Consider the following 18286-nt stretch of genomic DNA (forward strand, 5'->3'; position numbering starts at 1 on the left):
AGGGAGGCAGGGAGGGAGGGAGGAAGGGAGGAAGGGAGGAAGGGAGGAAGGGAGGAAGGGAGGAAGGGAGGAAGGAAGGAAAGAAGGAAGGGAGGAAGGAAGGAAGGAAGGAAGGAAGGAAGGAAGGAAGGAAGGAAGGAAGTTCATTTTCTTTGTGTCATTGGGCCTCTCTAGGATGCAAGTGCTATGGATCTGCATCAGATCTGGTGCACCATGGGTCCCTTGGGTGTCAACATCAGCAGCAGACCCCCTGGTGGTACACCATGAGCATTGTTCCTCTCCAGTAATTTCAAAGAGACATTTCAAAATCCTGAATAAAAGAAAGGGACCAATTAACAGCTCTATGGTCTTGTTCACATCGTGAAATCCAACATGTACAAAAGTCATGGAATTTTCTTTCTTTAATGTTTCTTCTTACTGAAGTTTCTTACTTTTTAAGATTTATTTATTTATTATATATAAGTACACTGTAGCTGTCTTCAGACACATCAGAAGAAGGCATCAGATCTCATTACAGATGGTTGTGAGCCATCATGTGGTTGCTGGGATTTGAACTCGAGACCTCTGGAAGAGCAGTCAGTGCTCTTACCCACTGAGCCATCTCTCCAGCCCCTTACTGAACTTTCTTGACATGTGTAACTGAAATGTCAGCTCTCTTCATTGGATCCATCCTGATGCCTCTGACCCGAAAGATTTACTCCCTCCTCTGAGTGTCAATAGCTCTGGGAGTCTTCTTCTCTCATAGGCCTGTAGAGCTGCCCTCTGATGGGTCTCATCCTTGCTAACCTTGACCCCTTGAAGCTACCACTGTGCTGTGTGCACATGCATACACCCACACCCACAGCCACAGCCACAGCCACACACACACACACACACACACACACACACACACACACACACACACCCTATAGTCACTGAAGAAATACAAAGCATAACTGACCAATACCCTTGCTTCAGACAGCCATCTACAGTGGTCAGTTGTATTACTGTATAGTCACAGAATTTTAACCAATTATAGGTAAATGACTATAAGGGAAAAGACATTGTTAGGTATCAAACAGCATTAGGAAGGTTGAGAACCACTGCTCTATGTTGGCCAGGCTGGTCTCAAACTCAAGAGATCAGCCTGCCTCTGCCTTCTGAGTGCTGGGATTAAAAATATGTCACCACCCTAGCTGTTTAATCCTTTTGAAAAACTATACATAGGCCTACATGATATTGTTTATCCATAGAAAATAAATGATTCTGATGTAAATAATGATGTTCAAGTTAAGATGAAAAATAAATTGTAAGATTTCCTTAAAATGCATGACAGGCTTCTTTAAAACTCAGGCCTCTTGACACACCGTTTGTCTTTACACCATTGTCCCCCTGATCCACAGCTTTGCTTTCTGAGGTTCCAGATACCCAAGATAGTCGGAAAACACTAAATGAAAAAAAAAAAATCCATCTGTGGAGTGATTCATCTGTGTTAAACTGCTTGTCATTTTGAGCTCTGTGAGGCCATCTCACACGGTCCAGCATCCTATCAGGATGTGAGTCATGGCCCAGGCACAGCCTCCCCATACACAACCCACCTACATACTGGTTACTCAGTAGCCCTTGGATTGTCAGATAGATTGTTGCAGCCCCACAGTACTTGGTGACTTTTATTATTAATTAATTCAGCAATGTACGTGAGTAGTAAGGACAGTGATTTGAAACTGCCAAAGGGAAGCTAGTGAAAACAACGAGAATCATTTGCTGAGTTTGCTAAGGTCTGTCTGTGGCCAGTTTCAAACCGTGCCTAATGTGCAGGCATTATGGTTAGATATGTACAGGAAAAAGCACACTATTTAGAGCTCAGTGCAACCATGGTTTCAGACATCCACCAGAGGTGTTGCAATGTGGGTCCTCATTACAAGCTTATCGTCTGGATGATGATGTGGGTATTCAGGTACTACGCATGCTCTTTCCATTTCTCAGTTTCATTGAGAGCAAAGCTTAGATAAAATGCAGGTAATGCCAACCTTCTCTGCAGCCACTGGCCCCTCCAGGTGATCAAGATCTGAAAGGAACACATTGCACGTCAGGCTGAAAGGAACCATGCCGTCAGGCTGCTGGGCCTGTAGGTCAAAGGCTAGGAGATAAAGAAGTGGTTGTCCTCCCAACTCCCTCTGGGTCTGGCTTATCTGAACATATGTGGACCTACTGACCCATTACGAAGTACCTGAAGTCTTAGGCAGAGGCTAAATCCAGGGATTCCAACATGTCAGGTCTATCTTCAATGAATGTAATGGTGAGAAAGGCCAGGAAGGATTTTAATTAAATGGCCACTCTGCAAAGGATGTAGTTAAGTGTTTCTGTCTACTTTCATGATGCTGATATGAATTTGGGGTTTAAACGGAGGAACTAGATCGGGGAGCAAGAGCAAGAACAAATCTTAAGCAGCCTTGGTCAAAATGTAATCTGGTTAATGATTATTTCAGTTGCATTCCCTGAGGTGGCCCTGAAAGAGTCCTCATCACCAAGGAAACACGCAGTTTCCATGAATCAATTGCTCCTCCCTGGGAGTGATGTTATCAAGGGTGGTTATGGTGGTTTAAATAAGAACGGTTCAAACATTTGAATGCCTAGTCACCAAGAAATGGAATTATTTGAAGTGATCAAAAGGATTAGGATATGTGGTCTTAGTAAGAGTAGGTATGGCCTTCTGGTGGGGGCGTGTCACTAGGAGTGGGCTTTGAAGTTTCAAAAGCCCAGGTTTGCATCTGTGCCCAGAGCTGATCCTGTGCTACAGTTCTCCATACCCAATTATCACAGGAAGAGAGCTGGTCTCCCAGGAGTGCTGACACACCTGTGAGAACAGGTAAGACCATCACTTCTGCTCAAATTCCTGGCCCAAGAGGGACCTGCCCTGAGCCATCAGGACACAGGAACAGCTGGGGACAAGATCCTTCTGGTTTCTGTCTGCTCCCTGGAGCTGACCCTGTGCCACAGCTCTCTATACCCCAATTCCTCCCAGAAAGAGCTAGTCTCCCAGGAGTACTGACAGACAGACTTGCAGGAGGAACAAGCCACAATCAGAGACAGCAACACCAGCTAACACCAGAAATAACCAGATGGCAAGAGGCAAGGGCAAGAACATAAGCAACAGAAACCAACACTACTTTGCATCATCTTAACACAGTTCTCCCAGCACAGTGAGCCCTGGATACCCCAACACACTAGAAGTTTCAAAAGCCCATACCAAGTCCAACACCTCTTCTGCCAGCAGAGCAGGATGTACTGTTCACATCTCATCTACTTCTCCAGCATCATATCTGCCTGCCTTCATGCTACTTGCCATGAAGATAATGGACTAAGCCTCCGAAACTGTAGGCAAGCCCCCAGTTTAATTTTGTATGTTATGAGTTGCACTAATCATGGTAACCCTTCACACTGTGGAATAGTGACTAAGATAGTGGTCATTCTGCTAGGCTCTCTTGCTCTTGGAATCTACAGTGATTGCAGGTTTAGGACAATGATAGTACTTTCAGGAGGGCTGATAATAGGACATTGAAAGGTTGTCAGTAAGTTTCTTCTATAACTCTTATCTTTGTGTCTTCAACTCTGAAAGGGAATGAGATACATTAGGCGTCATGTCATCAAGTTTTAAAAAGGTCCCTGCTCAATATTAGCATACTAAGAGCAGAACTGAGTGGGAGTCTGACCCAAAGAAAAGGAGCTAGATAAAAATGAAGGCAGGGGGTGTTGGTGTGTGTCTTACACTTTTAGTTACTTTGTGAACCCAAATGGGGAGCCAATTTTGCAAAAGCAGCTTCCAAATGTTTGTTATAACAACACCACAGCCGTGCTCTGAAGTATGGTGAAGCCCTCAGCCATCTCAAACAGTGGAGTCCTGCCTTCCTGTTTGCTCCTAGCAAAGAAATACATGTCCTTTCCTAGCTTAGGACATGTATTTCTTTCCAGCAGCTCTGTAGGTTGTCATGACCATTCTCCCAATCAGAGAGCCTCTGTGTTTTCAGGATATGGGGACATGCAGAGGGCAGTGGGCAGCAATTTTCAGGATATGGGGACATGTAGAGGCCAGTGGGCAGCAATTTTCAGGATATGGGGACATGCAGGGGCCAGTGGGCAGCAATTCTCTAGCCTAGGTACAGAAGCAGTAATAAAGAGTCAGGGTGCTCTTCTTTTTATGTAAGACCTCCTCTCTGTTTTCATTTCCCCTTTCTTCTTATAACTACTTGTAAAATAAAATGAAATCTGTCTTTAAATATTTGCTATGCTGATGAAGCTGAGCTATTTCCCCTTTACTTATATTGACTCTGATGACTTTAACCTTCACATATCTGAAAACATACCCCAGCTGGCAGCTACTTTCAAATGCACTGCAATACTGAGTGTATTTTTGGCTTATCTGACCCTCCCTAGTATCCTGTGCTGGTTGCTAAAATCACATATGTCTCACTCTATGAATCTGGTTAGCTGATACCATAAAAGACTGAATGTAAGCAAGATGAGAGAAAATGAGCTAAAAGTCACATTGAGGCTCCCTTTAGAGGAGGAAATCTCAGTCTTAGTGTCACATGGCCTATCAAGATGTTCTTGCAATGAACCTTCTCAGCCTATCACATGCAGTGACAATTGCTCAGGCTGTAATGGAAGAAGGAAAGAAAAAAAATAATCAAATTTGTGCTTCAGTTTGTACTTCCATAGTCCAGAATCATTTTATCTCTTTACCAAAGTGGAATCACATCGGCACTTTTAGCACCAAAGAAAATTCTTAATGGATCAAAAATAATTTTTTCCATCTGATTTACAACTACTATCTTTTCCATATTACTTTCTTTGGTGAAGCTGTGGGGGGAGTATGGGTATAAGTGTGAGTGTATGTTGTTAAAGCAGATATCAAATCATTCAACTTTTCACCAAATCATAGTGAAACTTTACCTGTCCTGACATATTAAGAAGACCTTTAGAAGTGACCAGCCCTCAAAACTGAATTGATCCATTCATGAGTTAATGGACTTATGAGTTAATAAGTTAGCTCAATAGTATGTCTGTTATTAAAATGGCACCTTGGATCAGTCAGGAGACTGATGGTCTCTAAGTCATATGATGACCTAAACCATAGTGGGACTCAGTCAGGCAAGATCATCACCAGATTCACTTCCTGTCCTGTGCTCACAACTTAGGACCTCCTGGTCTTCATACAGTAAGCTGAATAAATTCTTACTGAACTTTACCCAATCTGTGGGACTCAATCATAGAAATAGAAAGTATGCTTTGAGATGTAAGTGTTGATTTTATGAAAGCTGTACCCAAATTTTACAAATATATTGCTTGTACTGAACCCAGAGTGTTTGTATTTAACCGTCTCTAGGCCTAGCCCTGGAAGCTTCTAGCCTCCATACAAGCTAATCTGCTAGCTCAGACCTTGAAGGCTTCAGCTTCCAACCACCATCTGCTATCCTAGGCTTAGAATGTTTGATGAATACATTCATTCTTTCTAGCTCTTTCTGGATTCTGGCTGGATGGTTCAACTCAGCTATTCTGACTCAAACTCCTCTCCAAGCTGACTGATTTCAATTGGCTTCTCTCATCTTCTGACTGAATTATGTTGCTTGGAAAAACTGCCTCTGAACTCCATGAACTGAAACTGACTGTACTGACTTCACAAACAGAACAGAATGGAACTGCACCAAACTCAACTGAACTCCACTCTCTCCCTGCACTGCTCTTAAGTGACCTCTTTTTCCTGACTGCTCTCATGAGAGTTGGGTGTACCCTAACTCTGACTCATCCTGTCAAAACTTTCTCTGATTCATCATTTTGTCTGCCCCTCAATTAGATGCCATTGCTTGGGATTAAAGGTGTCTATTAAAGTCATGTCTATATTCCAGCCAGAGAGATTAAAGGTGTATATTAAGGGCATGTCTGTAGTTTATCAGAATCACACAGACTTTGGATGTGATCCTTTGCCAGAGTAGCCATGTTGTTGAATTAAATTAAATTTTTCTACAGGGATCTGGAGAGATGACTCAGTGGTTAAGATCACTGACTGCTCTTCCAAAGAGCCTGAGATCAATTCCCAGCAACCACATGGTGTCTCACAACCATCTGTAATAGGATCTGATGCCCTCTTCTGTGTCTGAAGAGAGCTACCATATACTCACATACATAAAATAAATAAATAAATCTTAAATTTAAAAAAAAATTCTTCTATAGCCTTGTGTAAGGCTTCTTAGGAAAGATAACTGTGATCCTAAAGGTTTCTCTTTATCTCTATAAATTAACTTCTTTTAGAAAGACCAAAAGTGATCTTGGTCTATGAAAGTAAGTATACATTGAGTGAAATGTGATTATTTTTTCCTCCGTGGAGCTAGCTTTGTCACAGATACCATCACTCAGTTCAAAATGCCTCTACACATTCACCCCAGCCTCTGAGAAGACAGTAGTTCAATTTCAAGGATCATAGTGTGAGCTCTTAGGATTCTTTTCCTGACTTGAGAGGACAATGTGAACTACAGCCATTTTCCTTTGGGCTAAATTTTATCTTGGATCAAATGGAGGCCAAATACCATTCCTACCAATACCAAAGGTGTAGTTGAAGTATGATAACACACATCAAGGTGCCTTGAAAATCTGACATGTCTCATCATCACAGTAGAGGTGCAGCTGTTTGAACACACCTTAGATACCATCATTCCCTGAGTACTCAGGACATTGGTCTCCTTCTAGAACTATGAAGCAGAAGCTGCAGCATTCCTGCTTTCCTGCGGTATAAGAGCTAGGGCATGGAGAAAAGAATGTCAGGGATGCAATTCAACCACAAATGGACATACAGCATTCTTGGTAACTAAGGAGAGGCCCTCCTGTTTCTAATAGTGCTGACGGCTTATCGACTGCTTTGTAAATTTTTTGGCAGATGTCCCATGTTCATGATTAAATTATTTCCAAAAGCCTTAGAGAATACTGGTATTCTGAAGCACCAGTTGCACAGAGTTTGTAGAATGGCTTCTCCCAGCAGAAACCAGTATATGGAATAGAAATTAGAAACTATGGGTAGAACAAAGCTTCATCACATAAAAGATACACACTGTGTAGCCGTGTAAAAGATACACATTGTGTAGCCGTGTCAGCTCTTACACACTGCTCTAAATACAGTCATCCAGAAAACATATTTTAGTGGATGGGACTTCAATTTAGCAACCAGTTTAAGAAGACATTTAATTGTCTCCTGTGGTGGTTTCTACCACAAGTGGAAAAATCCATTCTTTCTAGCTTCTAAATCTCAAACAACTGAATCAAATTAAATTGTGTTCGCAGGAGAGTGAACAGGATAATAAGAGGTCAGAAAATCTGTCAATTTAAGAATGGCTAAAATCTCTTGATATATTCAGCTGCTCTTCCAATCTTTGAAAGACTATCATATAAATACTAGCACAGAGAAACTTTCCTTGACTGAGGAGGAATGAGCTCTCAGCCTACTGAAATGTATAGAAAAAAGATGCCAAGTTCAGTGGCTTAGGTCATCGTCTTGGACTTTCATGTTCATTAAATTCTCATAAAAGCACCTGTCTTTCTCTTCTATTACCACTCCAGACCGGGACGAATGTTGTTGAAGATAAATAACAGTTGATCTATGTGGTGACTTTCACCCATCCCCAGCATCTTCCCTGATTTATTTAGAAAGAGACATCTGGTCAACCCCAGAGCCACAGATGGAACAGACTTGTAAATTTAGTCACCATTGTGTTGTGGGAAATGTTAATAAATGAGCCCACCAACTCTCCATGCTCCCATGCTCCTGCTGGCCTGCCAACTCTCCAGCCATGCCAGACTACAGGGCTCCCTCTGGGCCATCCCTCCAGTGGGGGCCTCCAAGTTCCTATCACTACCACGCACTCCAAGGTCAGCCATCACATCACAATAACCAGTACCCCAGTAGAATCATGACTCCTAAGGCTTAATTAACCAATCAGATTTATGTATCAATAAAATCACAATTTACAAGATGCCAATAAAAAATTTCAGAGTCAATTGATGACAAAAGCTTTACCCCAATATTTCTAACCTTGTGAAATCATAGCTACTTGTTGTGGCTAAACGCCACGTGGGTACACGTCCACAGTCATCTTGGTTCTCCTTCTACTCCAAGATGCTCTCAGTCTCTGCAACTCTTAGCTCCACCTCCCTTTTCCCTTTCCAATCACAGGTTTCCCATTTCCCTAATGTGATTGGATAGGGAAAATCTTGCGACAGCATTGTCACTTTTCTACTTCACTAAAACTGAACTGTCATTAGTCTGAAGCCCATAGAAGCCTGGATTCCTCTGTGTTGCTCTGGGACCTCTCATCTCACTGGTCTAAAGAAGGAGATCACCAAGATCACCAAATACACTCACCAAATACACTTTGCCAACCACATTCTCAGTTGCAGGCAGGAACAAGTACAACAAGAATATATGCTGTTAACACCTGCGGCAGTTAGTGTCACGGAGCAGAGGGACAACAAAGCAAGTGTTGCTGAAAGCAAATGTGAGGGGCTATGTCAAGGACTATGATGATGCCAAGAAAAATGGACAAGATAAATATAGATTGTGGGACAGGCTCCAGGCCTGTTCTACAGCTGTGTGACTTAAAGCTGAGTATTTAAAAGGCCTTTCTGAAAACAGAGTGCTGTGAGCAGAGGACTAGCTCCCTATTTCTGATATGCCTTTATTTGAGGGGGTACATATGCCCCCATATGCATTTAGAAGTCAGAGGACAACTTTCAGGAGTTTTTCTCTTCTTCCATCGTGTGACCTCAGGAATCAAACTCAGCCACTGAGCTAGGTAACTGGCCTGGTTATCTCTCCATTGCTAAGCATGGGTAGTTAGAAATGGATCCATGACCTTAAAAAAAAAACCTGACACCTCTATGAACCCTTATTATCAAATTCTTCAGTAGCCAAAACATAATTTAGAATTGTATTTTCAAGGTCTATAATAATGTAATAATATTAAAATTCAAAAATAACATAAAAAATTGGTTAGACCATGGATCTGTCTCTGGTTTTTAATACTTCAGTTTTTATTATATAAAGCCTTCCCAAATAGAAATAAAGAAAATGCAAGTCTAAGTAAAGAAGTAATATCTGTTTTTTAATGTGCATGCATGTGTTCCTGGACTCAAATATGTGTAAGTGCCTAGGTGCATATATGTGTTCTACCAGTGTGTAGGTGCATATAGAGACCAGAAAAGGACACTGGACACCCTGGAAGTGGAGTTATAGGTGGTTGTAAATTGCCTAATGTGTGCTTGGAAGAGAACTGGGATCCTCTGCAAGACCAGCAAGTGCTCTTAAGATAAGGTCTCTCTCTATGTAATCTTCTAAGCTATCTTAGAATTCCCTAACTCTTGCTTTTGTCGCCTAACTTCTGGGGTTACAGGTGTGTGTGCCGCCATGCTATCTCCAAATGGAAAGTTTTAAACTTAAAAAGAGAACATCTAAGGTGGGAATCTACCTGAAGCACTATCACAGCTCAGAAAGTTTTTTTCAAGTGGAAGAGTAAATGAAGCAAACCTGCTACAGGGAATCCAGTTAATCAGGTTCTGGCAGGCTTGCTCCACAGCAAGGCTCTGTCTGCATTGACGTTGTGGGTATTAATCTGCACACTTCACGGTGCTGTTGGCTAGAATATCCCTTGTAAGAAGAAATCTGTCAAAAGTCCCATAGTCTATCGCAGCCTCAACAATGTTTAAAAGTCCAAAGTTCAAAGTCTCTTCTGAGATTTATACAATCTCTTAATGTAACCCCCTACAAAATCAAAAAAAAAAAAAAAAAAAGCACATACTTCCAACATATCATTGCACAGGATACACATTACCATTCCAAAACAGGACCAAAGAAAGATGGAAAAACAGCTGGGCAAACTCCAAACTCTGCATCTCCCTGTCTGATGCCAAGCACTCTTCAGATCTCCAACTCATTTCATCTTTGTTGACTCAATACACTTCTTTCTCGTGGGCTGTTCTCACTCCCTGTTAGCAGCTTTCCTTGGCAAGCATCCCAGGGCTCTGGATCTCTAACATCTTAGGGTGTCCAAGACAACTTCAACTTCACAGCTTCTTGTTCCAATATGTGGGATCCACACATGATCTTCTGGGTTCCTCCAATGGGCTTGGGTCACTTCTCCAACTCTGCCTTCCGTAGCATCCCAGGCTCTGGTTGACTCCACTTCACTACTGCTGCTTTTCTTGGTGGTCATCTCATGGTACTGGCATCTCCAATATCTCCTGCTGCAACTAGGCTTCACCTACAGCCTCTCATAGGCCCTCTTCATGGTGCCAAGCCTCAACTTCTTTCCATGACCCCTTCAGTCCTGGACCTTCAACTTCCACTGAGGTTGCACCAATGGCTTTTCCTGACTTCTCACAGTGCTAAGCCTCAGCTGCTCTTCATGACCTCCTCATGCCTTCAAAACCAGTAGCACCTGAGTGATTCTTACACATTACCAAGTCTAGCTGCCAGGATAATCTCTGGAACACAGTTTCTTTGTGCTTTCAGAAAACACCTCCCAGAAGATTTAACTCAGTGATGCAGGTCTCTTCTTAATCACAGCTAATTCTTAGGTCCAGCTAATGAGCATCCATTGTCCCAGTAATCTCTTCTATTCTTGACTCTAAAGCCACAGCCACATGGCCAAAGCTGCCAAGTTCCGCTGCTTGCAGGGGCTGGAATATAGCCGCTTGTTCTATTATATCTTCACCAGCTTTCTGTTTTCAAGGGTTTCCTTTACTGTGTAAGCTTGGCTGTCCTGGAACTTGCTCTGTAGACTGATCTTGAACTCAGAGATCTGCATGGCTCTGTCTCCTGGGTGCCAGTCTTAAAGACGTGACCACCATGACAGGATCTAAGTTTTTTCTTTACCTAGAATTTGCTCTGTACCAGGCTTGCCTTGAAGTCAGAGATATGCTTGCCTATGTCTCCTGGGATTAAAGGCATATGCCACCATGCCTAGATCTAAGATTTTTTTAAAAATTCCTTTTCACAAGATCTTTATGGTTCTGGATTTTAGTTCATTCTGGATATAGTCAAGTTGATAACCAAAATATCTATCACAATTTGTCAATTTGACAAAAAGTCCTATCTCCTTATGTCCAAATGAAAACAATAACGAGGCCATAATGACACCTAACATGATATAACTATCCCTCACACAACTACAAACACATAAACAACAAGCATATCTGGTGGGATCCTGACCCCAGTGTATAATTCTCTTAATTCCGAGTAATATTCTTAAACACAGACTGTAGCTCCATTCCTCTCTCTGGTGACCCTTCAACACTTGAACCATGCATTTTATATTTCTCCTTTTTTAGTTTACTGCATCTGATCAAAAGACTCTTCATTGGAGTGAACTACAGGATAGAATCTATGTTGGTCTAGTTTGAGGTTCCTTTGTCAATGAAATTATTCTAAATCTCTTCACCTTATTCATAGGCAGATTTTTTTTCAGACAAGGACAAAAATCAGCCCCATTCTTCACCAAAATATCACAAGAACAGTCTCCAGGCCACATACAAAAATTCTTCTTCTCTAAATTCTTCTTGAGTCAGACCCCCACAGTTCAAATTGCACTCAGCTCCAATGTCTTCCATGCTTCTACTGGTATGGTCCATTAAGCCCCACTTAAAGCATTCCACTGTTTTCAAAGTCCCGAACAAAAACAGGGTCAGGCTCTCACAGCAATACTCAAATCCTGGTACCGACTTCTGTCTTAGGGTTTCCATTGCTGTGAAAGACACAATCACCAAGACAACTTCCATAAAAGAAAACATTTAATGAGGCTGGCTTACAGTTTCAGAGGTTCAGTCCATTATCATTATGGCAGGAAGCACAGCAGCTTCCAGGTAGACATGGTGCTGGAGAAGGAGCTACGAGTTCTACGTCTTGATCCACAGGCAACCACGAGACTAATACTTCATACCTGGTGGAGCTTGAGCATAGCGACATCAAGCCCAACCCACCACAGTGACACACTTCCTCCAGTATGGCCACACCTTCTAATAGTGCCACTCCCTATGGCCAAGCATTAAAACGCACACAAAACATATGGTAAATAAACCTATCCAAATCACCAAAAACACACAAAAATGTCAAATATATACTGAAGGAAGAAATATGAAACAACCACACAACCAGGAAACCTCTTCCTAGAGAAGCATACATTCATATGCTCAGAGCGTGAGTTAGAATTTTCGATGCTGCAGTATCTTAAGAGCAAACAAATGAACAAACAAACAGAAAGCAACAACCTTGGTGAGGGGTAAGCTTGGGGATAGAGTGCTCACCTGGCATGAACAAGGCCCTGCATTTGAAAACCAACACCAAATAAATTTTTAAAAAGACTCTTAGCTGACACAATAGCTTGTGTCTTTAGTCCTGAATACTCAGAAGGCTTAAACTCAGGCTCCAGGTAAAGGCTACCCTGGGCAACATAATAAGAACTCTATCTCAGAGAGAGGCAGGGAGAGAGAGGGAGCATGGGAGAGAGGGAGGAAGGGTGGGGAGAGAGAGAGAGAGAGAGAGAGAGAGAGAGAGAGAGAGAGAGAGATATATATATATATCTGCCAGTAAATAATGATTACATAAGGGTATAGTTGAGTTAGTTAATAAGTAAGTAGCTTAAAAGAACAAATAAAGACTGTATCTACTGATATAAAGAGGGCAGATGAGCCAAGTGTGCACGAGGATATGCTATTTATGCAAAAGCAGTAATAAAAATATGTGGAAGGAAACATTCCAAGTTGTTAACAGTAGTTACCTCTTGGGAATTTTGTCTTCTTATTTGTGTGTTTTACGTAGTTTTCAAAGTAGTCATAACAGATATGTGCACTTTAAAGACATAAATATTGACAGGTTTATGTGTAGAAAAGTGTTTAAAGCACTCAGAGCATTCTAGACATTTTCCTGCTAGGAACAAACAAGTGTGAGTCTGTAGCATAGCAATTTCAAAGAGAGTTATTTGTGCTTACTTATAAATACAAAAATATGCAACACTGACAGGCACATCTATGTATATAAAAAAAATGTCATGGGAGACATCTGGTGGGTGAGCCGGATACCTAGAAACACTGGAGCAGGATTAGCAAGGGAACATCCATGGGGCACACAATTACCAACGTGCCTGTGGGCCTTTAGTCCTCTAGGAAGATGGTTAGTATAAAAATTACACTTCTCTCATTTTTTGGTAGCAAAGGTCATGACTGTCAGACATTTAAAAGAAGTGGCAGTCTTAAATCACAAAAATAATAATGGTAAGATCATAAAACATCAGGAACGGGGAAAGAACCAACACAAGCAGATGCACATTGTCTTCTCCAAAGTCATCAAAACTCAGACTCTCCCCAAACTCCCCTGGGCAGTGTCGTGTAAGCCGTCCTCTTGGTTACCTTTGAAGGATGTACAACAAACAGTTCAGTTTTGTGTCATGCTCATGATTTTCTCCCATTGTAAAGTACAAGCCAGATACCAAGGTTCTTGAATCCTATCCAATGAGTGATAAGCTATTTCTTATGACAAAGTTTATGGTTGCTGGTTCTTTTTGTCAATGAAAAATAATATATACATATATAAATATAGAAAATATGGAGATACAAAAGCAAAGTGGAATTCTTAGGTTTTTTTTTTTTTTTTAGAAGAGATCTCTTTATATAGTCCTGACAATCCTGGAACTCACTGTATAGATCAGGCTGGCCTTGAACTCACAGAGATCCACCTGCCACTGCCTCCCATATCCCACCATGCCCAGCTTACAAAGGGGGACGTTTATTTATTTATAGTCTCACCACCATCCAAAGAATGCTCCCTTATTGCTCCCTCTCCCTCTCCTTCTCCCTTTCCCTCCCTCCCTGTCTGTCTGTCTGTCTGTCTGTCTCTTTATGTGTGTGTGTCTCTCTCCTTTCCTCTCCTCTCCTTTCCTCTCCTCTCCTCCCTTCCCACCCCTCTCTTTCCAATATCATGTGACCAAGCCTATCTCCTACCTCTTCCTCACAAGTGCTAGGATTATAGATGGTGCTATCATAAACAGCAGGAAAACACTGCTAAATGTTGATGTGTGCCCTTTCAGTAGATTTTCTAGAACCATGTGAGGTTGAACTTATATTACCTATGCACCATCATTCCAGCACTTCTCACGCTGTAACTTATGTGTTAAAACATGTAACAAGAACTAGCCAATGTCCCTCAGTGGTGGAACACTTGCCTGGCATGTGCAGATCCTAGCTATGTCACTGTAGTTTTGTAAGAGGTGGGTGAAACTAGAAGGAAAAGGGGGGAGAAAGTGAAGCAGAGAAGAAGCAGACGAGGAATCCATTAAATGTGTACCAGACTTTCTACAAGTGTCAGGCTGTCATGCTTCGTGCATACAATCACTCCTTGTAAATTGAATTTCTGTCCCATTGAATTTCTGTCTGGATTTTGGGCTACTCCACCAGTGAACATAAATAGTTTGCTATTTCTTAGCTTGTGTTTAGGCTTTCTTTAGAGACCTGTGCACCTTGTGTTGGGCACAGTGATATGGAGGTTTCATCTGATCGTCATGATAACTAACTGTTGAAAGCCATTTGATTCATGATTTTAGTCCTATCTCTGACAACAGATGGGCATTACAGTCAATCCTGTGGTCCCTGACTTCTAATCATTCATACCTTCAGAGAAGCATCATTCATCTGGGCAGCATATTACTATGTTCAAATCAACACATCCAGGCATGAGAAAACTTACACACATGCAGTGCTTAGTGTGTGCTGAGCACTCTTGTAAAGTTCTCCCACACTGCCTCCTATAAGTCTCCTCGTGGTCCATCTTACAGATGAGGAAATCAGCTTTTAGAGACAGGATATTCATCCCACTAGTATATGAGATCTTGGCTGAAAGGTATGAGTGTGATGGACACTCTGGGTACCCACACCCTGCCCCTCCGATCTCTGCTATGAAAGCTTTGTACAGTATATAGCAATACCATCAAGTTATATGAGTCCAAAATCCAGAATGCTAAACAAAGGTTGACTCTATGGAACCAGCTAGCCACTAGAGGGTGGATCACAAGGGAGGAGCACTAATGGACCAGAATCAGACATTATGTCCAGAAATAAATATCTCAAAGTTATCAAGTCTTCTAAGTTCTGTCCTGACTATGAAGTTTATATTGATTCCATGCATGTTCTCATTGATGGGAACTCTCAGGAACATTTTCTGTAGGTAAAGGCAATGGTGCTATCAATGTTCACTGCACAAATAACATAATTTAAGCCATTTCCAAGCAATGGGTCCCAGAGGATTGAAGCATCCCAGATAAGAAGGATGGCCCGGAGCATGGAAGGTAGGTATGAGAAACATGGCAAGTGTGAAGCAGAGATACGATGCTCGAGGTGCTAGGACCCGGAAACCTTTGGAACCTCAATGTTACCACCATGCAGGAGTTTTTCACATTCCAGCCTTTCTCCTTGACTCAATGCCAACCCCCAAATGAGGAGCTACATCTGAAATGCTCTCCCCCAGTCTTCTGATTTTGCCACTGTGTGTGGAATTACTGCCTTCCAAAAAACATGTGATCAACCTTGTTCTGATGTCACCCCCAATAACCCAGCATGGTTAGCGGTTGTCATGGAAGGGCAGCCTGGTCCACTTGGTGTTCAAGTTCCACCACAATACCCCATCTTAGTTTAAACATCTTTACTTTTTAATTTCTCAGCACTTCATGCATCTCACCTGAAAACACATCTCTCACGCCTGCCTCACAGAGCTATTATTTGGGTTCAATGGTTCCTTCCATGTAACAGTTTATGATCGTGGAGCTATTGTCACTAGCTGACTGCTTTATTTACTGAGACTGGTCTAGAGGGTCAGACAGATTCGAGATAGATCAGAAGTTCATGGCGATTTGAATGAGAATATGCCCCTTAGGTCGCATACTAAAATATTTGGCCATCAGTTAGTAGAACTGTTTAGGAAGGATTAGGAGGTGTGGCCTTGTTAGAGAAAGTATGTCACTAGGTGCTGGGTATGAGGTTTCAAATGTACATGCTATTCCCAATTAATTGTCTGTCTGTCTGTCCTTTTGTCTATCTCTCTATCTCTGCCTTACAATTATTGTCTCAACATATAAGCTGTCAGTTACTACTCCAATGTCATGCCTACCTACCTGCCTGCCTGCCTGCCTTCTGCCATAGTCTTTGCCATGAGGGTCATGGAGTCACCCTCTGAAGCTGTAAGCAAGCCCCCAGTTAAACATGTCTTTTATAAGTTGCCTCGGTCAGAATGTTCTGGCCTAGCAATTGAAAAGTAACTAAGACAAACTCCTCTTTCAATGTCAAACTCAGCCCACATTGCTTTGCATAATTGCAGGATGGGTATTTGGGCTTAAGACTTGTCATTTGCTTACCATTTGGCTGGCCCACTGCCTAGAGTACTAAGGGAAGCAAAGAATCAAACCAGAACCCCAAAATAAGAATATGAACTTGCCTCAATTTATTTATCACAGAGTTGCAGAAATTACCAGAAAACAAGATACACTAAGAACTAGAGGGATGTCTCTATCACATCTCTATCACCCAAGTTATTGGCATGGCAGGGTGCTTCTGAAATCCCAGCACTGATAGGCAGACACAGAGGGTCCTTAGGCTCCTGTAGTGGCTATTCCTGGTTGTCAACTTGACTATATTTGAAATGAACTACAATCCAGAATTGGAAGGCTCACCAGTGAACCTAATCTGGAGACTGGGAGATAGAAGTTTCTGATCTGGATCTTGGTATGGAGATCTTGAGACACAGTGGTGATTGAATCCAGAAGATTAAGACAGGGAGATCTCCGAGTCCAAGATCATCTGGGTTTAAAGGTGTGGTGGCACACACCTTTAATCTGGGCTACACCTTCTGCTGGGGACCATATAAGGACATTGGAAGAAGGGAGTCTGGCTCTTGCTCTTTCGCCTTCTTGTGGTGTGGGACTTGGCAACTGCTAGATCCTTGGACTTCCATTCACAGCTACTACTGAACCATTGTTGGGATTTGGACTGCAGACTGTAAGTCATCAATAAATTCCTTTACTATATAGAGACTATCTGCAAGTTCTGTGACTCTAGAGAACCCTGACTAATACAGCTCCCTAGAGAGCCAGTCTAGCTGAACAGGTCAGTGATCGCCCCTGTCTCAAAAGATAATGTAGAGTAAAGACACTCAACTTTGACATCTACCTTCTACATGCACACTCATGAGCACATGCACCTGTACATACAAAGTACACCTACATACACATGTACAGAGATATTTACACACAATAAAAATTAAAGGCAATATAAAATACATTTATTCTGTACACAGTACGATTTAATACACTCCTCGAGTTGGAATCATGGCTAATACTAGCTGCATTGAATGACAGTTAATCTGGTAGCCATATAGAACCTCCTATGGAAATCCTCTACATCTTTTGAAACCAGAGGTTTTTAAGGAAAAAATAATATCTCATATTCTATATCAGTGGGGACTTTCATATTTTCTAGCCAGAATTTTAAGGACTTTGCATACTGGGAAAAAAATGTCACCAAAAGAAGACTTGATACGTTTAGCTCTTTAGGCTCAAAGCTTGCGGAACCTGAGTGAATAAGTTCTGGAGCACATTGGTTAAATAAACCCCAAATGACATCCAATGTCACTACAATGACCACTGTGAGGGGTGAGCTTGATAGTAAGTATTGTTTAAAGAATTATACAAAATGGGAAAAAAATATAGACTACATGGGCTGCTAAAGGAAATAATGACACCAGGAAGCTGGTGGTGTAGGTCTAGGAAGGCTTTGAACACCAGAGGGAGGAGGCTCAGCGGTCTTGGGAACCCGACCTTCCAAGGAGCAGAGCACTTAGCTAGGACTGAAGAATCACTCCACTGTACACAGAGGGTGCCTCGGCAAACCAAAACAATGGCTGTAAACTCCAAGCCTAGAAGAACTTGAGAGCCACTGGGTAGGCAAAGGAACTCAAGGTAGTCTTTCCTCCAACACAAGAGAGAATCCCAGGTGGGGGGCGGGTGCTGGAAAGGCATGGCCATTTTGAAATCACATCAGAAACTTTTTGAGCAATGTGAAGGGAGTAGGCCTTCCGAAGGCTGTTAAGTCAGCCAACTCCAGGGATAAGTAGAATCACTGATCTCGTATAGGAAACCACTGGGTTTTTAACTTACCTACATCTCATCTGTCTATTGTGTACAAACCTCCCCCACTGACTTCTCTCAACTGTAACATCGAAAAACAC

The 18286-nt window shown here is 42.0% G+C and overlaps 1 protein-coding gene across 2 annotated transcripts in view; it reads right to left on the reverse strand.

The window, feature by feature from the left end:
* The window catches only part of Rasgrf2 (Ras protein specific guanine nucleotide releasing factor 2), a 224423-nt gene that overhangs the window by 170460 nt on the left and 35677 nt on the right, over positions 1-18286 (reverse strand). The window lies entirely within an intron of this gene.

This window comes from Mus pahari, chromosome 11, assembly GCF_900095145.1.
Source record: "Mus pahari chromosome 11, PAHARI_EIJ_v1.1, whole genome shotgun sequence".
NCBI lineage: Eukaryota > Metazoa > Chordata > Mammalia > Rodentia > Muridae > Mus > Mus pahari.